Genomic DNA, 27,241 nt, shown 5'->3' with positions numbered 1-27,241 from the left:
AAGCAAAAATACACAAAGAACATGGCGCACGCACGCACACACACACACACACACACACACACACACACACACACACACACACACACACACACACACACACACACACACACACACACACGTGGATATATCGCGACCTGGCAGGAATCCGTTGCACCCCTGCAAGCCGCATGTGTAGATAACAACCAACGTAGCAAATATTGACAGACACGGACACACACAAACAGGCCCATTCGGTTCAGAGTAACTCAGCTCCAGCGAGGTGGAAACGAGCAGCTGTGCATGTCCCCGTGCACATGGAAGGTTGTCGAACCGCACCTTCAAACCAGTTAAAACGTACACGCAAATCTTCCCACTCGTGCAAAGCTCACCTGTTGAAGTAGTACCAGGTAACCGAGGTTGAAGTACAGTATGAAACAGCGAAGCGAAGCAACGAGAAAGAAACACGTGCTCGCCATCTTGAAGCAATGTTTCAAATGCGATAAGGAACTGTCGTTCTGTGACGTCACACAGTCGTGCAGTCACGCCCATTGGTGACCTCACAATGAAGGGTTCTGTTGGCTGTCGGTTCTCATAGTCGCATTGAAATGGAATTTCATTTCGACGAAGTTTCGTTCGCTCGTCGATGATGAGCTGTCGTCATTTCTTTGCGTATATTTGCCATCACAATTAGTGTGTTATCGTGTTATTCCGTCATTTTAAAAATATTCTCAGCATGGTGACCAGGCATTTCCGAGCAGGCAAACCTCTGGCCGATGTAACGAATGTCTTCAGGACCGTCTATATATTATGTACGCATTTCTGATAAATTGGACCAATCATGAAGTTGGGCAGGCCTGGGAGGATTGTTGGGTCGTTATTATTGCCAAATGATGTTACTCTTATTATTGGCGTTAATGTTATGAGTATTAATTGTTTTATACTTTGTTACAATGTTATCGTTGTGTCTCTTGTTCATTTGGAAAGCCATGCCATGGAAGGACCTATTCAGCTTCTCTCTACACACCTGAGGATGGTGTCTGCCCAAAAACATTGAAAGCCTAACGAACTGAGGAGGTCACAACGATCATTCCGTTGTATCACATTCCACATCAGAACGCTCGAGCATAATTACACAAAGAAAATGGCGCACGCACACACACACACACACACACACACACACACACACACACACACACACACACACACACACACACACGTAGATATATCGCGACCTGGCAGGAATCCGTTGCACATCTGCAAGCCGCATGTGTAGATAACAACCAATGTCGCACACATTGACACACACGGACACACACAAACAGGCCCATTCGGTTCAGAGTAACTCCGCTCCAGCGAGGTGGAAACGAGCAGCTGTGCATGTCCCCGTGCACATGGAAGGTTGTCGAACCGCACCTTCAAACCAGGTAAAACGTACACGCAAATCTTCCCACTCGTTCAAAGCTCACCTATTGAAGTAGTACCAGGTAACCGAGGTTGAAGTGCAGTATGAAACAGCGAAGCGAAGCAACGAGAAAGAAACACGTGCTCGCCATCTTGAAGAAATGTTTCAAATGCGATTAGGAACTGTCGTTCTGTGACGTCACACAGTCGTGCAGTCAGGCCCATTGGTGACCTCACAATGAAGGGTTCTGTTGTCTGTCGGTTCGAATATTCGCATTGAAATGGACTTTCATTTCGACGAAGTTTCGTTCGCCTGTCGATGATGAGCGGTCGTCATTTCTTTGCGTATATTTGCCATCACAATTACTGTGTTATCGTGTTATTCCGGCATTTTAAAAATATTCTCAGCATGGTGACCAGGCATTTCCGAGCCGGTCTAACCCTATGGCCGATGTAACGAATGTCTTCAGGACCGTCTATATATTATGTACGCATTTCTGCTAAATTGGACCAATCATGAGGTTGGGCAGGCCTGGGAGGATTTTTGGTTCGTTAATATTGCCAAATGATGTTACTCTTATTATTGGTGTTAATGTTATTAGTATTAATTGTTATATACTTTGTTACAATGTTATCGTTGTGTCTCTTGTTCATTTGGAAAGCCATTCCGTGGAAGGACCTATTCAGCTTCTCTCTCCACACCTGAGGATGGTGTCTGTCAAAAACATTGAAAGCCGAACGAACTGAGGAGGTCACAACGATCATTCGGTTGTATCACATTCCACATCAGAACGCTCAATCAAAAGTACACAAAGAACATGGCGCACACACACACACACACACACACACACACACACACACACACACACGTGGATATATCGCGACCTGGCAGGAATCCGATGCACCTCTGCAAGCCGCATGTGTAGATAACAACCAACGTCGCACACATTGACACACACGGACACACACAAACAGGCCCATTCGGTTCAGAGTAACTCAGCTCCAGCGAGGTGGAAACGAGCAGCTGTGCATGTCCCCGTGCACATGGAAGGTTGTCGAACCGCACCTTCAATCCAGTTAAAACATACACGTAAAGCGCGGTGCTACGCGCGCTTACTTGCTACCAAGGAGGAAGCGAACATCACGGTTAAACAAAAGAGTCTTTATTCTCAAGAGGTCACTGTAGCACTGGCGCGCTCCGGGCTGCGTGCCCAGTGTATATCCTGAGGCCACGCCAACCCCTCGGGCGTGGCCGCCGCCCACTTGGTGCACGGAATGATGTCACCACGCCAGTGGGCTTTCGTGTCCGCCACACGCGCCCCCCCAGAATTCCCGCGCACCTGGAGGGCCAGTTTGCGGGGCAAACGGATGACCCGGCCGAAGCGCCACACACGCAAATCTTCCCACTCGTTCAAAGCTCACGTGTTGAAGTAGTACCAGGTAACCGAGGTTGAAGTGCAGTATGAAACAGCAAAGCGAAGCAACGAGAAAGAAACACGTGCTCGCCATCTTGAAGCAATGTTTCAAATGCGATAAGGAACTGTCGTTCTGTGACGTCGCACAGTCGTGCAGTCACGCCCATTGGTGACCTCACAATGAAGGGTTCTGTTGGCTGTCGGTTCTTATCGTCGCATTGAAATGGAATTTCATTTCGACAAAGTTTCGTTCGCTCGTCGCTGATGAGCGGTCGTCATTTCTTTGCGTATATTTGCCATCACAATTACTGTGTTATCCCGTCATTTTAAAAAATATTCTCAGCATGGTGACCAGGCATTTCCGAGCAGGTCTAAGCCTCTGGCCGATGTAACGAATGTCTTCAGGACCGTCTATATATTATGTACGCACTTCTGCTAAATTGGACCAATCATGAGGTTGGGCAGGCCTGGGAGGATTGTTGGTTCGTTATTATTGCCAAATGATGTTACTCTTATTATTCGTGTTAATGTTATTAGTATTGATTGTTATATACTTTGATACAATGTTATCGTTGTGTCTCTTGTTCATTTGGAAAGCCATGCCATGGAAGGACCTATTCAGCTTCTCTCTACACACCTAAGAATGGTGCCTGTCAAAAACATTGAAAGCCTAACGAACTGAGGAGGTCACAACGATCATTCGGTTGTATCACATTCCACATCAGAACGCTCAAGCATAAGTACACAAAGAACATGGCGCGCGCACGCACACGCACATACACACACGTGGATATATCGAGACCTGGCAGGAATGCTTTGCACCTCTGCAAGCCGCATGTGTAGATAACAACCAACGTCGCACACATTGACACACACGGACACACACAAACAGGCCCATTCGGTTCAGAGTAACTCAGCTCCAGCGAGGTGGAAACGAGCAGCTGTGCATTTCCCCATGCACATGGAAGGTTGTCGAACCGCACCTTCAAACCAGTTAAAACGTACACGCAAATCTTCCCACTCGTTCAAAGCTCACGTGTTGAAGTAGTACCAGGTAACCGAGGTTGAAGTGCAGCATGAAACAGCGAAGCGAAGCAACGAGAAAGAAACACGTGCTCGCCATCTTGAAGCAATGTTTCAAATGCGATAAGGAACTTTCGTTCTGTGACGTCACACAGTCGTGCAGTCACGCCCATTGGTGACCTCACAATGAAGGATTCTGTTGGCTGTCGGTTCAAATAGTCGCATTGAAATGGAATTTCATTTCGACTAAGTTTCGTTAGCTCGTCGATGATGAGCAGTCGTCATTTCTTTGCGTATATTTGCCATCACAATTACTGTGTTAACGTGTTATTCCGTCATTTTAAAAATATTCTCAGCATGGTGACCAGGCATTTCCGAGCAGGTCTAACCCTCTGGCCGATGTAACGAATGTCTTCAGGACCGTCTATATATTATGTACGCATTTCTGCTAAATTGGACCAATCATGAGGTTGGGCAGGCCTGGGAGGATTGTTGGTTCGTTATTATTGCCAAATGATGTTACTCTTATTATTGGTGTTAATGTCATTAGTATTAATTGTTATATACTTTGTTACAATGTTATCGTTGTGTCTCTTGTTCATTTGGAAAGCCATGCCATGGAAGGACCTATTCAGCTTCTCTCTATACACCTGAGGATTGTGTCTGTCAAAAACATTGAAAGCCTAACGAACTGAGGAGGTCACAACGATCATTCGGTTGTATCACATTCCACATCAGAACGCTCGAGCATAAGTACACAAAGAACATGGCGCACGCACGCACGCACACACACACACACACACACACACACACACACACACACACACACACACACACGTGGATATATCGCGACCTGGCAGGAATCCGTTGCACCTCTGCAAGCTGCATGTGTCGATAACAACCAACGTCGCACACATTGACACACACGGACACACACAAACAGGCCCATTCGGTTCAGAGTAACTCAGCTCCAGCGAGGTGGAAACGAGCAGCTGTGCATGTCCCCGTGCACATGGAAGGTTGTCAAACCGCACCTTCAAACCAGGTAAAACGTACACGCAAATCTTCCCACTCGTTCAAAGCTCACCTGTTGAAGTAGTACCAGGTAACCGAGGTTGAAGTGCAGTATGAAACAGCGAAGCGAAGCAACGAGAAAGAAACACGTGCTCGCACCCTTGAAGCAATGTTTCAAATGCGATAAGGAACAGTCGTTCTGTGATGTCACACAGTCGTGCAGTCACGCCCATTGGTGACCTCACAATGAAGGGTTCTGTTGGCTGTCGGTTCTTATAGTCGCATTGAAATGCAATTTCATTTCGACGAAGTTTCGTTCGCACGTCGATGATGAGCAGTTGTCATTTCTTTGCGTATATTTGCCATCACAATTACTGTGTTATCGTGTTATTCCGCCATTTTTAAAATATTCTCAGCATGGTGACCAGGCATTTCCGAGCCGGTCTAACCCTCTGGCCGATGGAACGAATGTCTTCAGGACCGTCTATATATTATGTACGCATTTCTGCTAAATTGGACCAATCATGAGGTTGGGCAGGCCTGGGAGGATTGTTGGTTCGTTATTATTGCCAAATGATGTTACTCTTATTATTAGTGTTCATGTTATTAGTATTAATTGTTATATACTTTGTTACAATGTTATCGTTGTGTCTCTTGTTCATTTGGAAAGCCATGCCATGGAAGGACCTATTCAGCTTCTCTCTACACACCTGAGGATTGTGTCTGTAAAAAACATTGAAAGCCAAACGAACTGAGGAGGTCACAACGATCATTCGGTTGTATCACATTCCACATCAGAACGCTCAAGCAAAAGTACACAAAGAACATGGCGCACGCACGCGCAGACACACACACACACACACACACACACACACACACACACACACACACACACATACACACACACACACACACGTGGATATATCGCGACCTGGCAGGAATCCGTTGCACCTCTGCAAGCCGCATGTGTCGATAACAACCAACGTCGCACACATTGACACACACGGACACACACAAACAGGCCCATTCGGTTCAGAGTAACTCAGCTCCAGCGAGGTAGAAACGATCAGCTGTGCATGTCCCCGTGCACATGGAAGGTTGTCGAACCACACCTTCAAACCAGTTAAAACATACACGCAAATCTTCCCACTCGTGCAAAGCTCACCTGTTGAAGTAGTACCAGGTAACCGAGGTTGAAGTACAGTATGAAACAGCGAAGCGAAGCAACGAGAAAGAAACACGTGCTCGCCATCTTGAAGCAATGTTTCAAATGCGATAAGGAACTGTCGTTCTGTGACGTCACACAGTCGTGCAGTCACGCCCATTGGTGACCTCACAATGAAGGGTTCTGTTGGCTGTCGGTTCTCATAGTCGCATTGAAATGGAATTTCATTTCGACGAAGTTTCGTTCGCTCGTCGATGATGAGCTGTCGTCATTTCTTTGCGTATATTTGCCATCACAATTACTGTGTTATCGTGTTATTCCGTCATTTTAAAAATATTCTCAGCATGGTGACCAGGCATTTCCGAGCAGGCAAACCTCTGGCCGATGTAACGAATGTCTTCAGGACCGTCTATATATTATGTACGCATTTCTGATAAATTGGACCAATCATGAAGTTGGGCAGGCCTGGGAGGATTGTTGGGTCGTTATTATTGCCAAATGATGTTACTCTTATTATTGGCGTTAATGTTATGAGTATTAATTGTTTTATACTTTGTTACAATGTTATCGTTGTGTCTCTTGTTCATTTGGAAAGCCATGCCATGGAAGGACCTATTCAGCTTCTCTCTACACACCTGAGGATGGTGTCTGCCCAAAAACATTGAAAGCCTAACGAACTGAGGAGGTCACAACGATCATTCCGTTGTATCACATTCCACATCAGAACGCTCGAGCATAATTACACAAAGAAAATGGCGCACGCACACACACACACACACACACACACACACACACACACACGTAGATATATCGCGACCTGGCAGGAATCCGTTGCACATCTGCAAGCCGCATGTGTAGATAACAACCAATGTCGCACACATTGACACACACGGACACACACAAACAGGCCCATTCGGTTCAGAGTAACTCCGCTCCAGCGAGGTGGAAACGAGCAGCTGTGCATGTCCCCGTGCACATGGAAGGTTGTCGAACCGCACCTTCAAACCAGGTAAAACGTACACGCAAATCTTCCCACTCGTTCAAAGCTCACCTATTGAAGTAGTACCAGGTAACCGAGGTTGAAGTGCAGTATGAAACAGCGAAGCGAAGCAACGAGAAAGAAACACGTGCTCGCCATCTTGAAGAAATGTTTCAAATGCGATTAGGAACTGTCGTTCTGTGACGTCACACAGTCGTGCAGTCAGGCCCATTGGTGACCTCACAATGAAGGGTTCTGTTGTCTGTCGGTTCGAATAGTCGCATTGAAATGGACTTTCATTTCGACGAAGTTTCGTTCGCCTGTCGATGATGAGCGGTCGTCATTTCTTTGCGTATATTTGCCATCACAATTACTGTGTTATCGTGTTATTCCGGCATTTTTTAAATATTCTCAGCATGGTGACCAGGCATTTCCGAGCCGGTCTAACCCTATGGCCGATGTAACGAATGTCTTCAGGACCGTCTATATATTATGTACGCATTTCTGCTAAATTGGACCAATCATGAGGTTGGGCAGGCCTGGGAGGATTTTTGGTTCGTTAATATTGCCAAATGATGTTACTCTTATTATTGGTGTTAATGTTATTAGTATTAATTGTTATATACTTTGTTACAATGTTATCGTTGTGTCTCTTGTTCATTTGGAAAGCCATGCCGTGGAAGGACCTATTCAGCTTCTCTCTCCACACCTGAGGATGGTGTCTGTCAAAAACATTGAAAGCCGAACGAACTGAGGAGGTCACAACGATCATTCGGTTGTATCACATTCCACATCAGAACGCTCAATCAAAAGTACACAAAGAACATGGCGCACACACACACACACACACACACACACACACACACACACACACACACACACACACACACACACACACACACGTGGATATATCGCGACCTGGCAGGAATCCGATGCACCTCTGCAAGCCGCATGTGTAGATAACAACCAACGTCGCACACATTGACACACACGGACACACACAAACAGGCCCATTCGGTTCAGAGTAACTCAGCTCCAGCGAGGTGGAAACGAGCAGCTGTGCATGTCCCCGTGCACATGGAAGGTTGTCGAACCGCACCTTCAATCCAGTTAAAACATACACGTAAAGCGCGGTGCTACGCGCGCTTACTTGCTACCAAGGAGGAAGCGAACATCACGGTTAAACAAAAGAGTCTTTATTCTCAAGAGGTCACTGTAGCACTGGCGCGCTCCGGGCTGCGTGCCCAGTGTATATCCTGAGGCCACGCCAACCCCTCGGGCGTGGCCGCCGCCCACTTGGTGCACGGAATGATGTCACCACGCCAGTGGGCTTTCGTGTCCGCCACACGCGCCCCCCCAGAATTCCCGCGCACCTGGAGGGCCAGTTTGCGGGGCAAACGGATGACCCGGCCGAAGCGCCACACACGCAAATCTTCCCACTCGTTCAAAGCTCACGTGTTGAAGTAGTACCAGGTAACCGAGGTTGAAGTGCAGTATGAAACAGCAAAGCGAAGCAACGAGAAAGAAACACGTGCTCGCCATCTTGAAGCAATGTTTCAAATGCGATAAGGAACTGTCGTTCTGTGACGTCGCACAGTCGTGCAGTCACGCCCATTGGTGACCTCACAATGAAGGGTTCTGTTGGCTGTCGGTTCTTATCGTCGCATTGAAATGGAATTTCATTTCGACAAAGTTTCGTTCGCTCGTCGCTGATGAGCGGTCGTCATTTCTTTGCGTATATTTGCCATCACAATTACTGTGTTATCCCGTCATTTTAAAAAATATTCTCAGCATGGTGACCAGGCATTTCCGAGCAGGTCTAAGCCTCTGGCCGATGTAACGAATGTCTTCAGGACCGTCTATATATTATGTACGCACTTCTGCTAAATTGGACCAATCATGAGGTTGGGCAGGCCTGGGAGGATTGTTGGTTCGTTATTATTGCCAAATGATGTTACTCTTATTATTCGTGTTAATGTTATTAGTATTGATTGTTATATACTTTGATACAATGTTATCGTTGTGTCTCTTGTTCATTTGGAAAGCCATGCCATGGAAGGACCTATTCAGCTTCTCTCTACACACCTGAGAATGGTGCCTGTCAAAAACATTGAAAGCCTAACGAACTGAGGAGGTCACAACGATCATTCGGTTGTATCACATTCCACATCAGAACGCTCAAGCATAAGTACACAAAGAACATGGCGCGCGCACGCACACGCACATACACACACGTGGATATATCGAGACCTGGCAGGAATGCTTTGCACCTCTGCAAGCCGCATGTGTAGATAACAACCAACGTCGCACACATTGACACACACGGACACACACAAACAGGCCCATTCGGTTCAGAGTAACTCAGCTCCAGCGAGGTGGAAACGAGCAGCTGTGCATTTCCCCATGCACATGGAAGGTTGTCGAACCGCACCTTCAAACCAGTTAAAACGTACACGCAAATCTTCCCACTCGTTCAAAGCTCACGTGTTGAAGTAGTACCAGGTAACCGAGGTTGAAGTGCAGCATGAAACAGCGAAGCGAAGCAACGAGAAAGAAACACGTGCTCGCCATCTTGAAGCAATGTTTCAAATGCGATAAGGAACTTTCGTTCTGTGACGTCACACAGTCGTGCAGTCACGCCCATTGGTGACCTCACAATGAAGGATTCTGTTGGCTGTCGGTTCAAATAGTCGCATTGAAATGGAATTTCATTTCGACTAAGTTTCGTTAGCTCGTCGATGATGAGCAGTCGTCATTTCTTTGCGTATATTTGCCATCACAATTACTGTGTTAACGTGTTATTCCGTCATTTTAAAAATATTCTCAGCATGGTGACCAGGCATTTCCGAGCAGGTCTAACCCTCTGGCCGATGTAACGAATGTCTTCAGGACCGTCTATATATTATGTACGCATTTCTGCTAAATTGGACCAATCATGAGGTTGGGCAGGCCTGGGAGGATTGTTGGTTCGTTATTATTGCCAAATGATGTTACTCTTATTATTGGTGTTAATGTCATTAGTATTAATTGTTATATACTTTGTTACAATGTTATCGTTGTGTCTCTTGTTCATTTGGAAAGCCATGCCATGGAAGGACCTATTCAGCTTCTCTCTATACACCTGAGGATTGTGTCTGTCAAAAACATTGAAAGCCTAACGAACTGAGGAGGTCACAACGATCATTCGGTTGTATCACATTCCACATCAGAACGCTCGAGCATAAGTACACAAAGAACATGGCGCACGCACGCACACACACACACACACACACACACACACACACACACACACACACACACACACACACACACACACACACACGTGGATATATCGCGACCTGGCAGGAATCCGTTGCACCTCTGCAAGCTGCATGTGTAGATAACAACCAACGTCGCACACATTGACACACACGGACACACACAAACAGGCCCATTCGGTTCAGAGTAACTCAGCTCCAGCGAGGTGGAAACGAGCAGCTGTGCATGTCCCCGTGCACATGGAAGGTTGTCAAACCGCACCTTCAAACCAGGTAAAACGTACACGCAAATCTTCCCACTCGTTCAAAGCTCACCTGTTGAAGTAGTACCAGGTAACCGAGGTTGAAGTGCAGTATGAAACAGCGAAGCGAAGCAACGAGAAAGAAACACGTGCTCGCACCCTTGAAGCAATGTTTCAAATGCGATAAGGAACAGTCGTTCTGTGATGTCACACAGTCGTGCAGTCACGCCCATTGGTGACCTCACAATGAAGGGTTCTGTTGGCTGTCGGTTCTTATAGTCGCATTGAAATGCAATTTCATTTCGACGAAGTTTCGTTCGCGCGTCGATGATGAGCAGTTGTCATTTCTTTGCGTATATTTGCCATCACAATTACTGTGTTATCGTGTTATTCCGCCATTTTTAAAATATTCTCAGCATGGTGACCAGGCATTTCCGAGCCGGTCTAACCCTCTGGCCGATGGAACGAATGTCTTCAGGACCGTCTATATATTATGTACGCATTTCTGCTAAATTGGACCAATCATGAGGTTGGGCAGGCCTGGGAGGATTGTTGGTTCGTTATTATTGCCAAATGATGTTACTCTTATTATTAGTGTTCATGTTATTAGTATTAATTGTTATATACTTTGTTACAATGTTATCGTTGTGTCTCTTGTTCATTTGGAAAGCCATGCCATGGAAGGACCTATTCAGCTTCTCTCTACACACCTGAGGATGGTGTCTGTAAAAAACATTGAAAGCCAAACGAACTGAGGAGGTCACAACGATCATTCGGTTGTATCACATTCCACATCAGAACGCTCAAGCAAAAGTACACAAAGAACATGGCGCACGCACGCGCAGACACACACACACACACACACACACACACACACACACACACACACACACACACACACACACATACACACACACACACACGTGGATATATCGCGACCTGGCAGGAATCCGTTGCACCTCTGCAAGCCGCATGTGTCGATAACAACCAACGTCGCACACATTGACACACACGGACACACACAAACAGGCCCATTCGGTTCAGAGTAACTCAGCTCCAGCGAGGTAGAAACGATCAGCTGTGCATGTCCCCGTGCACATGGAAGGTTGTCGAACCACACCTTCAAACCAGTTAAAACATACACGCAAATCTTCCCACTCGTTCAAAGCTCACGTGGTGAAGTAGTACCTACCAGGTAACCGAGGTTGAAGTGCAGCATGAAACAGCGAAGCGAAGCAACGAGAGAGAAACACGTGCTCGCCATCTTGAAGCAATGTTTCAAATGCGATAAGGAACTGTCGTTCTGTGACGTCACACAGTCGTGCAGTCACGCCCATTGGTGACCTCACAATGAAGGGTTCTGTTGGCTGTCGGTTCTTATAGTCGCATTGAAATGGAATTTCATTTCGACGAAGTTTCGTTCGCTCGTTGATGATGAGCGGTCGTCATTTCTTTGCGTATATTTGCCATCACAATTACTGTGTTATCCCGTCATTTTTTAAATATTCTCAGCATGGTGACCAGGCATTTCCGAGCAGGTCCAACCCTCTGGCCGATGTAACGAATGTCTTCAGGACCGTCTATATATTATGAACGCATTTCTGCTAAATTGCACTAATCATGAGGTTGGGCAGGCATGGGAGGGTTGTTGGTTCGTTATTATTGCTAAATGATGTTACTCTTATTATTGGTGTTAATGTTATTAGTAATAAATGTTATATACTTTGTTACAATGTTATCGTTGTGTCTCTTGTTCATTTGGAAAGCCATGCCGTGGAAGGACCTATTCAGCTTCTCTCTACACACCTGAGGATGGTGTCTGTCAAAAACATTGAAAGCCTATCGAACTGAAGAGGTCACAACGATCATTCGGTTGTGTCACATTCCACATCAGAACGCTCAAGCATAAGTACACAAAGAACATGGTGCACGCACGCACACGCACATACACACACGTGGATATATCGCGACCTGGCAGGAATCCTTTGCACCTCTGCAAGCCGCATGTGTAGATAACAACCAACGTCGCACACATTGACACACACGGACACACACAAACAGGCCCATTCGGTTCAGAGTAACTCAGCTCCAGCGAGGTGGAAACGAGCAGCTGTGCATGTCCCCATGCACATGGAAGGTTGTCGAACCGCACCTTCAAACCAGTTAAAACGAACACGCAAATCTTCCCACTCGTTCAAAGATCACGTGTTGAAGTAGTACCAGGTAACCGGGGTTGAAGTGTAGTATGAAGCAGCGAAGCGAAGCAACGAGAAAGACACACGTGCTCGCCATCTTGAAGCAATCTTTCAAATGCGATAAGGAACTGTCGTTCTGTGACATCACACAGTCGTGCAGTCACGCCCATTGGAGACCTCACAATGAAGGGTTCTGTTGGCTGTCGGTTCGAATAGTCGCATTGAAATGGAATTTCATTTCGACTAAGTTTCGTTCGCTCGTCGATGATGAGCGGTCGTCATTTCTTTGCGTATATTTGCCATCACAATTACTGTGTTATCGTGTTATTCCGTCATTTTTTAAATATTCTCAGCATGGTGACCAGGCATTTCCGAGCCGGTTTAACCCCCTCGCCGATGTAACGAATGTCTTCAGGACCGTCTATATATTATGTTCGCATTTCTGCTAAATTGGACCAATCATGAAGTTGGGCAGGCCTGGGAGGATTGTTGGTTCGTTATTATTGCCAAATGATGTTACTCTTATTATTGGTGTTAATGTTATTAGTATTAATTGTTATATACTTTGTTACAATGTTATCGTTGTGTCTCTTGTTCATTTGGAAAGCCATGCCATGGAAGGACCTATACTGCTTCTCTCTCCACACATGAGGATGGTGTCTGTCAAAAACATTGAAAGCCTAACGAACTGAGGAGGTCACAACGATCATTCGGTTGTATCACATTCCACATCAGAACGCTCAAGCATAAGTACACAAAGAACATGGCGCACGCACACACACACACACACACACACACACACACACACACACACACACACACACACACACACACACACACACACACACACGTGGATATATCGCGACCTGGCAGGAATCCGTTGCACCTCTGCAAGCCGCATGTGTAGATAACAACCAACGTCGCACACATTGACACACACGGACACACACAAATAGGCCCATTCGGTTCAGAGTAACTCAGCTCCAGCGAGGTGGAAACGAGCAGCTGTGCATGTCCCCGTGCACATGGAAGGTTGTCGAACCGCACCTTCAAACCAGTTAAAACGTACACGCAAATCTTCCCACTCGTTCAAAGCTCACGTGTTGAAGTAGTACCAGGTAACCGAGGTTGAAGTGTAGTATGAAGCAGCGAAGCGAAGCAACGAGAAAGACACACGTGCTCGCCATCTTGAAGCAATCTTTCAAATGCGATAAGGAACTGTCGTTCTGTGACATCACACAGTCGTGCAGTCACGCCCATTGGTGACCTCACAATGAAGGGTTCTGTTGGCTGTCGGTTCGAATAGTCGCATTGAAATGGAAATTCATTTCGACTAAGTTTCGTTCGCTCGTCGATGATGAGCGGTCGTCATTTCTTTGGGTATATTTGCCATCACAATTACTGTGTTATCGTGTTATTCCGTCATTTTTTTAATATTCCCAGCATGGTGACCAGGCATTTCCGAGCCGGTCTAACCCTCTGGCCGATGGAACGAATGTCTTCAGGACCGTCTATATATTATGTACGCATTTCTGCTAAATTGGACCAATCATGAGGTTGGGCAGGCCTGGGAGGATTGTTGGTTCGTTATTATTGCCTAATGTTGTTACGCTTATTATTGGTGTTAAGGTTATGAGTATTAATTGTTATATACTTTGTTACAATGTTATCGTTGTGTCTCTTGTTCATTTGGAAAGCCATGGCATGGAAGGACCTATACAGCTTCTCTCCACACCCCTGAGGATGGTGTCTCTCAAAAACATTGAAAGCCTAACGAACTGAGGAGGTCACAACGATCATTCGGTTGTATCACATTCCACATCAGAACGCTCAAGCATAAGTACACAAAGAACATGGCGCACGCACGCACACGCACACACACACACACTTGGATATATCGCGACCTGGCAGGAATCCGTTGCACCTCTGCAAGCCGCATGTGTAGATAACAACCAACGTCGCAAACATTGACACACACGGACACACACAAACAGGCCCATTCGGTTCAGAGTAACTCAGCTCCAGCGAGGTGGAAACGAGCAGCTGTGCATGTCCCCATGCACATGGAAGGTTGTCGAACCGCACCTTCAAACCAGTTAAAACGGACCCGCAAATCTTCCCACTCTTTCAAAGCTCACGTGTTGAAGTAGTACCAGGTAACCGAGGTTGAAGTGCAGCATGAAACAGCGACGCGAAGCAACGAGAAAGAAACACGTGCTCGCCATCTTGAAGCAATGTTTCAAATGCGATTAGGAACTGTCGTTCTGTGACGTCACACAGTCGTGCAGTCACGCCCATTGGTGACCTCACATTGAAGGGTTCTGTTGTCTGTCGGTTCTTATAGTTGCATTGAAATGGAATTTCATTTCGACGAAGTTTTGTTCGCTCGTCGACGATGAGCGGTCGTCATTTCTTTGCGTATATTTGCCATCACAATTACTGTGTTATCCCGTCATTTAAAAAATATTCTCAGCATGGTGACCAGGCATTTCCGAGCAGGCAAACCTCTGGCCGATGTAACGAATGTCTTCAGGACCGTCTATATATTATGTACGCATTCCTGATAAATTGGACCAATCATGAAGTTGGGCAGGCCTGGGAGGATTGTTGGGTCGTTATTATTGCCAAATGATGTTACTCTTATTATTGGCGTTAATGTTATTAGTATTAATTGTTATATACTTTGTTACAATGTTATCGTTGTGTCTCTTGTTCATTTGGAAAGCCATGCCATGGAAGGACCTATTCAGCTTCTCTCTTCACACCTGAGGATGGTGTCTGTCAAAAACATTGAAAGCCTAACGAACTGAGGAGGTCACAACGATCATTCGGTTGTATCACAATCCACATCAGAACGCTCAATCAAAAGTACACAAAGAACATGGCGCACACACACACACACACACACACACACACACACGTGGATATATCGCGACCTGGCAGGAATCCGATGCACCTCTGCAAGCCGCATGTGTAGATAACAACCAACGTCGCACACATTGACACACACGGACACACACAAACAGGCCCATTCGGTTCAGAGTAACTCAGCTCCAGCGAGGTGGAAACGAGCAGCTGTGCATGTCCCCGTGCACATGGAAGGTTGTCGAACCGCACCTTCAAACCAGTTAAAACATACATGTAAAGCGTGGTGCTACGCGCGCTTACTTGCTACCAAGGAGGAAGTGGACAACGCGGTTAAACAAAAGAGTCTTTATTCTCAAGAGGTCACTGTAGCACTGGCGTGCTCCGGGCTGCGTGCCCAGTGTATATCCTGAGGCCACGCCTACCCCTCGGGCGTGGCCGCCGCCCACTTGGTGCGCGGAATGATGTCACCACGCCAGTGGGCTTTCGTGTCCGCCACACGCGCCCCCCCAGAATTCCCGCGCACCTGGAGGGCCAGTTTGCGGGGCAAACTGATGACCCGGCCGAAGCGCCACACACGCAAATCTTCCCACTCGTTCAAAGCTCACGTGTTGAAGTAGTACCAGCTAACCGAGGTTCAAGTGCAGTATGAAACAGCGAAGCGAAGCAACGAGAAAGAAACACGTGCTCGCCATCTTGAAGCAATGTTTCAAATGCGATAAGGAACTGTCGTTTTGTGACGTCACACAGTCGTGCAGTCACGCCCATTGGTGACCTCACAATGAAGGGTTCTGTTGGCTGTCGGTTCTTATAGTCGCATTGAAATGGAATTTCATTTCGACGAAGTTTCGTTCGCTCGTCGATGATGAGCGGTCGTCATTTCTTTGCGTATATTTGCCATCACAATTACTGTGTTATCCCGTCATTTTAAAAATATTCTCAGCATGGTGACCAGGCATTTCCGAGCAGGCTAACCCTCTGGCCGATGTAACGAATGTCTTCAGGACCGTCTATATATTATGTACGCATTTCTGCTAAATTGCACCAATCATGAGGTTGGGCAGGCCTGGGAGGATTTTTGGTTCGTTATTATTGCCAAATGATGTTACTCTTATTATTGGTGTTAATGTTATTAGTATTAATTGTTATATACTTTGTTACAATGTTATCGTTGTGTCTCTTGTTCATTTGGAAAGCCATGCCGTGGAAGGACCTATTCAGCTTCTCTCTCCACACCTGAGGATGGTGTCTGTCAAAAACATTGAAAGCCGAACGAACTGAGGAGGTCACAACGATCATTCGGTTGTATCACATTCCACATCAGAACGCTCAAGCAGAAATACACAAAGAACATGGCGCACGCACGCACACCCACACACACACACACACACACACACACACACACACACACACACACACACACACACACACACACACACACACGTGGATATATCGCGACCTGGCAGGAATCCGTTGCACCCCTGCAAGCCGCATGTGTAGATAACAACCAACGTAGCAAACATTGACAGACACGGACACACACAAACAGGCCCATTCGGTTCAGAGTAACTCAGCTCCAGCGAGGTGGAAACGAGCAGCTGTGCATTTCCCCGTGCACATGGAAGGTTGTCGAACCGCACCTTCAAACCAGTTAAAACGTACACGCAAATCTTCCCACTCGTGCAAAGCTCACCTGTTGAAGTAGTACCAGGTAACCGAGGTTGAAGTACAGTATGAAACAGCGAAGCGAAGCAACGAGAAAGAAACACGTGCTCGCCATCTTGAAGCAATGTTTCAAATGCGATAAGGAACTGTCGTTCTGTGACGTCACACAGTCGTGCAGTCACGCCCATTGGTGACCTCACAATGAAGGGTTCTGTTGGCTGTCGGTTCTCATAGTCGCATTGAAATGGAATTTCATTTCGACGAAGTTTCGTTCGCTCGTCGACGATGAGCGGTCGTCATTTCTTTGCTTATATTTGCCATCACAATTACTGTGTTATCGTGTTATTCCGTCATTTTAAAAATATTCTCAGCATTGTGACCAGGCATTTCCGAGCCCTAACCCTCTGGCCGATGTAACGAATGTCTTCAGGACCGTCTATATATTATGTATGCATTTCTGCTGAATTGGACCAATCATGAGGTTGGGCAGGCCTGGGAGGATTGTTGGTTCGTTATTTTTCCCAAATGATGTTACTCTTATTATTGGTGTTAATGTTATTAGTATTAATTGTTATATATACTTTGTTACAATGTTATCGTTGTGTCTCTTGTTCATTTGGAAAGCCATGCCATGGAAGGACCTATTCAGCTTCTCTCGACACACCTGAGGATGGTGTCTGTCAAAAACATTGAAAGCCTAACGAACTGAGGAGGTCACAACGATCATTCGGTTGTATCACATTCCACATCAGAACGCTCAAGCATAAGTACACAAAGAACATGGCGCACGCACGCACACGCACATACACACACGTGGATATATCGCGACCTGGCAGGAATCCTTTGCACCTCTGCAAGCCGCATGTGTAGATAACAACCAACGTCGCACACATTGACACACACGGACACACACAAACAGGCCCATTCGGTTCAGAGTAACTCAGCCCCAGCGAGGTGGAAACGAGCAGCTGTGCATGTCCCCGTGCACATGGAAGGTTGTCGATCCGCACCTTCAAACCAGTTAAAACGTGCACGCAAATCTTCCCACTCATTCAAAGCTCACGTGTTGAAGTAGTACCAGATAACCGAGGTTGAAGTGCAGTATGAAACAGCGAAGCGAAGCAACGAGAAAGAAACACGTGCTCGCCATCTTGAAGCAATGTTTCAAATGCGATAAGGAACTATCGTTCTGTGACGTCACACAGTCGTGCAGTCACGCCCATTGGTGACCTCACAATGAAGGGTTCTGTTGGCTGTCGGTTCTAATAGTCGCATTGAAATGGAATTTCATTTCGACTAAGTTTCGTTAGCTCGTCGATGATGAGCGGTCGTCATTTCTTTGCGTATATTTGCCATCACAATTACTGTGTTATCCCGTCATTTTAAAAATATTCTCAGCATGGTGACCAGGCATTTCCGAGCAGGTTTAACCCTCTGGCCGATGTAACGAATGTCTTCAGGACCGTCTATATATTATGTACGCATTTCTGCTAAATTGCACCAATCATGAGGTTGGGCAGGCCTGGAAGGATTGTTGGTTCGTTATTATTGCCAAATGATGTTACTCTTATTATTGGTGTTTATGTTATTAGTATTAATTGTTATATACTTTGTTACAATGTTATCGTTGTGTCTCTTATTCATTTGGAAAGCCATGCCATGGAAGGACCTATTCAGCTTCTCTCTACACACCTGAGGATGGTGTCTGTCAAAAACATTGAAAGCCTACCGAACTGACGAGGTCACAACGATCATTCGGTTGTATCACATTCCACATCAGAACGCTCAAGCATAAGTACAGAAAGAACATGGCGCATGCACGCACGCACACACACACACACACACACACACACACACACACACACACACACACACACACACACACACACACACACACGTGGATATATCGCGACCTGGCAGGAATCCGATGCACCTCTGCAAGCCGCATGTGTAGATAACAACCAACGTCGCACACATTGACACACACGGACACACACAAACAGGCCCATTCGGTTCAGAGTAACTCAGCTCCAGCGAGGTGGAAACGAGCAGCTGTGCATGTCCCCGTGCACATGTAAGGTTGTCGAACCGCACCTTCAAACCAGTTAAAACATACACGTAAAGCGCGGTGCTACGCGCGCTTACTTGCTACCAAGGAGGAAGTGGACAACGCGGTTAAACAAAAGAGTCTTTATTCTCAAGAGGTCACTGTAGCACTGGCGTGCTCCGGGCTGCGTGCCCAGTGTATATCCTGAGGCCACGCCTACCCCTCGGGCGTGGCCGCCGCCCACTTGGTGCGCGGAATGATGTCACCACGCCAGTGGGCTTTCGTGTCCGCCACACGCGCCCCCCCAGAATTCCCGCGCACCTGGAGGGCCAGTTTGCGGGGCAAACGGATGACCCGGCCGAAGCGCCACACACGCAAATCTTCCCACTCGTTCAAAGCTCACGTGTTGAAGTAGTACCAGGTAACCGAGGTTCAAGTGCAGTATGAAACAGCGAAGCGAAGCAACGAGAAAGAAACACGTGCTCGCCATCTTGAAGCAATGTTTCAAATGCGATAAGGAACTGTCGTTCTGTGACGTCACACAGTCGTGCAGTCACGCCCATTGGTGACCTCACAATGAAGGGTTCTGTTGGCTGTCGGTTCTTATAGTCGCATTGAAATGGAATTTCATTTCGACGAAGTTTCGTTCGCTCGTCGATGATGAGCGGTCGTCATTTCTTTGCGTATATTTGCCATCACAATTACTGTGTTATCCCGTCATTTTTAAAATATTCTCAGCATTGTGACCAGGCATTTCCGAGCAGGCTAACCCTCTGGCCGATGTAACGAATGTCTTCAGGACCGTCTATATATTATGTACGCATTTCTGCTAAATTGCACCAATCATGAGGTTGGGCAGGCCTGGGAGGATTTTTGATTCGTTATTATTGCCAAATGATGTTACTCTTATTATTGGTGTTAATGTTATTAGTATTAATTGTTATATACTTTGTTACAATGTTATCGTTGTGTCTCTTGTTCATTTGGAAAGCCATGCCGTGGAAGGACCTATTCAGCTTCTCTCTCCACACCTGAGGATGGTGTCTGTCAAAAACATTGAAAGCCGAACGAACTGAGGAGGTCACAACGATCATTCGGTTGTATCACATTCCACATCAGAACGCTCAAGCAAAAATACACAAAGAACATGGCGCACGCACGCACACCCACACACACACACACACACACACACACACACACACACACACACACACACACACACACACACACACACACACACACACACACACACACACACACACACACACACACACGTGGATATATCGCGACCTGGCAATAATCCGTTGCACCCCTGCAAGCCGCATGTGTAGATAACAACCAACGTAGCAAACATTGACAGACACGGACACACACAAACAGGCCCATTCGGTTCAGAGTAACTCAGCTCCAGCGAGGTGGAAACGAGCAGCTGTGCACGTCCCCGTGCACATGGAAGGTTGTCGAACCGCACCTTCAAACCAGTTAAAACGTACACGCAAATCTTCACACTCGTGCAAAGCTCACCTGTTGAAGTAGTACCAGGTAACCGAGGTTGAAGTACAGTATGAAACAGCGAAGCGAAGCAACGAGAAAGAAACACGTGCTCGCCATCTTGAAGCAATGTTTCAAATGCGATAAGGAACTGTCGTTCTGTGACGTCACAGAGTCGTGCAGTCACGCCCATTGGTGACCTCACAATGAAGGGTTCTGTTGGCTGTCGGTTCTCATAGTCGCATTGAAATGGAATTTCATTTCGACGAAGTTTCGTTCGCTCGTCGATGATGAGCGGTCGTCATTTCTTTGCGTATATTTGCCATCACAATTACTGTGTTATCGTGTTGTTCCGTCATTTTTTAAATATTCTCAGCATGGTGACCAGGCATTTCCGAGCAGGTCTAACCCTCTGGCCGATGTAACGAATGTCTTCAGGACCGTCTATATATTATGTACGCATTTCTGCTAAATTGCACCAATCATGAGGTTGGGCAGGCCTGGGAGGATTGTTGGTTCGTTATTATTGCCAAATGATTTTACTCTTATTATTGGTGTTAATGTTATTAGTATTAATTGTTATATACTTTGTTACAATGTTATCGTTGTGTCTCTTGTTCATTTGGAAAGCCATGCCATGGAAGGACCTATTCAGCTTCTCTCTACACACCTGAGGATGGTGTCTGTCAAAAACATTGAAAGCCTAACGAACTGAGGAGGTCACAACGATCATTCGGTTGTATCACAATCCACATCAGAACGCTCAATCAAAAGTACACAAAGAACATGGCGCACGCACACACACACACACACACACACACACACACACACACACACACACACACACACACGTGGATATATCGCGACCTGGCAGGAATCCGATGCACCTCTGCAAGCCGCATGTGTAGATAACAACCAACGTCGCACACATTGACACACACGGACACACACAAACAGGCCCATTCGGTTCAGAGTAACTCAGCTCCAGCGAGGTGGAAACGAGCAGCTGTGCATGTCCCCGTGCACATGGAAGGTTGTCGAACCGCACCTTCAAACCAGTTAAAACATACACATAAAGCGCGGTGCTACGCGCGCTTACTTGCTACCAAGGAGGAAGTGGACAACGCGGTTAAACAAAAGAGTCTTTATTCTCAAGAGGTCACTGTAGCACTGGCGTGCTCCGGGCTGCGTGCCCAGTGTATATCCTGAGGCCACGCCTACCCCTCGGGCGTGGCCGCCGCCCACTTGGTGCGCGGAATGATGTCACCACGCCAGTGGGCTTTCGTGTCCGCCACACGCGCCCCCCCAGAATTCCCGCGCACCTGGAGGGCCAGTTTGCGGGGCAAACGGATGACCCGGCCGAAGCGCCACACACGCAAATCTTCCCACTCGTTCAAAGCTCACGTGTTGAAGTAGTACCAGGTAACCGAGGTTCAAGTGCAGTATGAAACAGCGAAGCGAAGCAACGAGAAAGAAACACGTGCTCGCCATCTTGAAGCAATGTTTCAAATGCGATAAGGAACTGTCGTTCTGTGACGTCACACAGTCGTGCAGTCACGCCCATTGGTGACCTCACAATGAAGGGTTCTGTTGGCTGTCGGTTCTTATAGTCGCATTGAAATGGAATTTCATTTCGACGAAGTTTCGTTCGCTCGTCGATGATGAGCGGTCGTCATTTCTCTGCGTATATTTGCCATCACAATTACTGTGTTATCCCGTCATTTTAAAAATATTCTCAGCATGGTGACCAGGCATTTCCGAGCAGGCTAACCCTCTGGCCGATGTAACGAATGTCTTCAGTACCGTCTATATATTATGTACGCATTTCTGCTAAATTGCACCAATCATGAGGTTGGGCAGGCCTGGGAGGATTTTTGGTTCGTTATTATTGCCAAATGATGTTACTCTTATTATTGGTGTTAATGTTATTAGTATTAATTGTTATATACTTTGTTACAATGTTATCGTTGTGTCTCTTGTTCATTTGGAAAGCCATGCCGTGGAAGGACCTATTCAGCTTCTCTCTCCACACCTGAGGATGGTGTCTGTCAAAAACATTGAAAGCGGAACGAACTGAGGAAGTCACAACGATCATTCGGTTGTATCACATTCCACATCAGAACGCTCAAGCAAAAATACACAAAGAACATGGCGCACGCACGCACACCCACACACACACACACACACACACACACACACACACACACACACACACACACACACACACACACACACACACACACACACACACACACACACACGTGGATATATCGCGACCTGGCAAGAATCCGTTGCACCCCTGCAAGCCGCATGTGTAGATAACAACCAACGTAGCAAACATTGACAGACACGGACACACACAAACAGGCCCATTCGGTTCAGAGTAACTCAGCTCCAGCGAGGTGGAAACGAGCAGCTGTGCACGTCCCCGTGCACATGGAAGGTTGTCGAACCGCACCTTCAAACCAGTTAAAACGTACACGCAAATCTTCACACTCGTGCAAAGCTCACCTGTTGAAGTAGTACCAGGTAACCGAGGTTGAAGTACAGTATGAAACAGCGAAGCGAAGCAACGAGAAAGAAACACGTGCTCGCCATCTTGAAGCAATGTTTCAAATGCGATAAGGAACTGTCGTTCTGTGACGTCACAGAGTCGTGCAGTCACGCCCATTGGTGACCTCACAATGAAGGGTTCTGTTGGCTGTCGGTTCTCATAGTCGCATTGAAATGGAATTTCATTTCGACGAAGTTTCGTTCGCTCGTCGATGATGAGCGGTCGTCATTTCTTTGCGTATATTTGCCATCACAATTACTGTGTTATCGTGTTGTTCCGTCATTTTTTAAATATTCTCAGCATGGTGACCAGGCATTTCCGAGCAGGTCTAACCCTCTGGCCGATGTAACGAATGTCTTCAGGACCGTCTATATATTATGTACGCATTTCTGCTAAATTGCACCAATCATGAGGTTGGGCAGGCCTGGGAGGATTGTTGGTTCGTTATTATTGCCAAATGATTTTACTCTTATTATTGGTGTTAATGTTATTAGTATTAATTGTTATATACTTTGTTACAATGTTATCGTTGTGTCTCTTGTTCATTTGGAAAGCCATGCCATGGAAGGACCTATTCAGCTTCTCTCTACACACCTGAGGATGGTGTCTGTCAAAAACATTGAAAGCCTAACGAACTGAGGAGGTCACAACGATCATTCGGTTGTATCACAATCCACATCAGAACGCTCAATCAAAAGTACACAAAGAACATGGCGCACGCACACACACACACACACACACACACACACACACACACACACACACACACACACACACACACACACACACACACACACACACACGTGGATATATCGCGACCTGGCAGGAATCCGATGCACCTCTGCAAGCCGCATGTGTAGATAACAACCAACGTCGCACACATTGACACACACGGACACACACAAACAGGCCCATTCGGTTCAGAGTAACTCAGCTCCAGCGAGGTGGAAACGAGCAGCTGTGCATGTCCCCGTGCACATGGAAGGTTGTCGAACCGCACCTTCAAACCAGTTAAAACATACACGTAAAGCGCGGTGCTACGCGCGCTTACTTGCTACCAAGGAGGAAGTGGACAACGCGGTTAAACAAAAGAGTCTTTATTCTCAAGAGGTCACTGTAGCACTGGCGTGCTCCGGGCTGCGTGCCCAGTGTATATCCTGAGGCCACGCCTACCCCTCGGGCGTGGCCGCCGCCCACTTGGTGCGCGGAATGATGTCACCACGCCAGTGGGCTTTCTTGTCCGCCACACGCGCCCCCCCAGAATTCCCGCGCACCTGGAGGGCCAGTTTGCGGGGCAAACGGATGACCCGGCCGAAGCGCCACACACGCAAATCTTCCCACTCGTTCAAAGCTCACGTGTTGAAGTAGTACCAGGTAACCGAGGTTCAAGTGCAGTATGAAACAGCGAAGCGAAGCAACGAGAAAGAAACACGTGCTCGCCATCTTGAAGCAATGTTTCAAATGCGATAAGGAACTGTCGTTCTGTGACGTCACACAGTCGTGCAGTCACGCCCATTGGTGACCTCACAATGAAGGGTTCTGTTGGCTGTCGGTTCTTATAGTCGCATTGAAATGGAATTTCATTTCGACGAAGTTTCGTTCGCTCGTCGATGATGAGCGGTCGTCATTTCTTTGCGTATATTTGCCATCACAATTACTGTGTTATCGTGTTATTCCGTCATTTTAAAAATATTCTCAGCATTGTGACCAGGCATTTCCGAGCCCTAACCCTCTGGCCGATGTAACGAATGTCTTCAGGACCGTCTATATATTATGTATGCATTTCTGCTGAGTTGGACCAATCATGAGGTTGGGCAGGCCTGGGAGGATTGTTGGTTCGTTATTTTTCCCAAATGATGTTACTCTTATTATTGGTGTTAATGTTATTAGTATTAATTGTTATATATACTTTGTTACAATGTTATCGTTGTGTCTCTTGTTCAATTGGAAAGCCATGCCATGGAAGGACCTATTCAGCTTCTCTCTACACACCTGAGGATGGTGTCTGTCAAAAACATTGAAAGCCTAACGAACTGAGGAGGTCACAACGATCATTCGGTTGTATCACATTCCACATCAGAACGCTCAAGCATAAGTACACAAAGAACATGGCGCACGCACGCACACGCACATACACACACGTGGATATATCGCGACCTGGCAGGAATCCTTTGCACCTCTGCAAGCCGCATGTGTAGATAACAACCAACGTCGCACACATTGACACACACGGACACACACAAACAGGCCCATTCGGTTCAGAGTAACTCAGCCCCAGCGAGGTGGAAACGAGCAGCTGTGCATGTCCCCGTGCACATGGAAGGTTGTCGATCCGCACCTTCAAACCAGTTAAAACGTGCACGCAAATCTTCCCACTCATTCAAAGCTCACGTATTGAAGTAGTACCAGATAACCGAGGTTGAAGTGCAGTATGAAACAGCGAAGCGAAGCAACGAGAAAGAAACACGTGCTCGCCCTCTTGAAGCAATGTTTCAAATGCGATAAGGAACTATCGTTCTGTGACGTCACACAGTCGTGCAGTCACGCCCATTGGTGACCTCACAATGAAGGGTTCTGTTGGCTGTCGGTTCTAATAGTCGCATTGAAATGGAATTTCATTTCGACTAAGTTTCGTTAGCTCGTCGATGATGAGCGGTCGTCATTTCTTTGCGTATATTTGCCATCACAATTACTGTGTTATCCCGTCATTTAAAAAATATTCTCAGCATTGTGACCAGGCATTTCCGAGCAGGTTTAACCCTCTGGCCGATGTAACGAATGTCTTCAGGACCGTCTATATATTATGTACGCATTTCTGCTAAATTGCACCAATCATGAGGTTGGGCAGGCCTGGGAGGATTGTTGGTTCGTTATTATTGCCAAATGATGTTACTCTTATTATTGGTGTTAATGTTATTAGTATTAATTGTTATATACTTTGTTACAATGTTATCGTTGTGTCTCTTGTTCATTTGGAAAGCCATGCCATGGAAGGACCTATTCAGCTTCTCTCTACACACCTGAGGATGGTGTCTGTCAAAAACATTGAAAGCCTAACGAACTGAGGAGGTCACAACGATCATTCGGTTGTATCACATTCCACATCATAACGCTCAAGCATAAGTACAGAAAGAACATGGCGCATGCACGCACGCACACACACACACACACACACACACACACACACACACACACACACACACACACACACACACACACACACACACACGTGGATATATCGCGACCTGGCAGGAATCCGTTGCACCTCTGCAAGCCGCATGTGTAGATAACAACCAACGTCGCACACATTGACACACACGGACACACACAAACAGGCCCATTCGGTTCAGAGTAACTCAGCTCCAGCGAGGTGGAAACGAGCAGCTGTGCACGTCCCCGTGCACATGGAAGGTTGTCGAACCCCACCTTCAAACCAGTTAAAACGTACACGCAAATCTTCCCACTCGTTCAAAGCTCACGTGTTGAAGTAGTACCAGGTAACCGAGGTTGAAGTGCAGTATGAAACAGCGAAGCGAAGCAACGAGAAAGAAACACGTGCTCGCCATCTTGAAGCAATATTTCAAATGCGACAAGGAACTGTCGTTCTGTGACGTCGCACAGTCGTGCAGTCACGCCCATTGGTGACCTCACAATGAAGGGTTCTGTTGGCTGTCGGTTCTTATCGTCGCATTGAAATGGAATTTCATTTCGACAAAGTTTCGTTCGCTCGTCGATGATGAGCGTTCGTCATTTCTTTGCGTATATTTGCCATCACAATTACTGTGTTATCGTGTTATTCCGTCATTTTAAAAATATTCTCAGCATGGTGACCAGGCATTTCCGAGCCGGTCTAACCCTCTGGCCGATGTAACGAATGTCTTCAGGACCGTCTATATATTATGTACGCATTTCTGCTAAATTGGACCAATCGTGAGGTTGGGCAGGCCTG

The sequence above is a fragment of the Myxine glutinosa genome, unplaced genomic scaffold (assembly GCF_964187855.1).
Source record: "Myxine glutinosa unplaced genomic scaffold, kmMyxGlut1.1 SCAFFOLD_129, whole genome shotgun sequence".
NCBI lineage: Eukaryota > Metazoa > Chordata > Myxini > Myxiniformes > Myxinidae > Myxine > Myxine glutinosa.
This window is presented reverse-complemented; position numbering follows the sequence as displayed.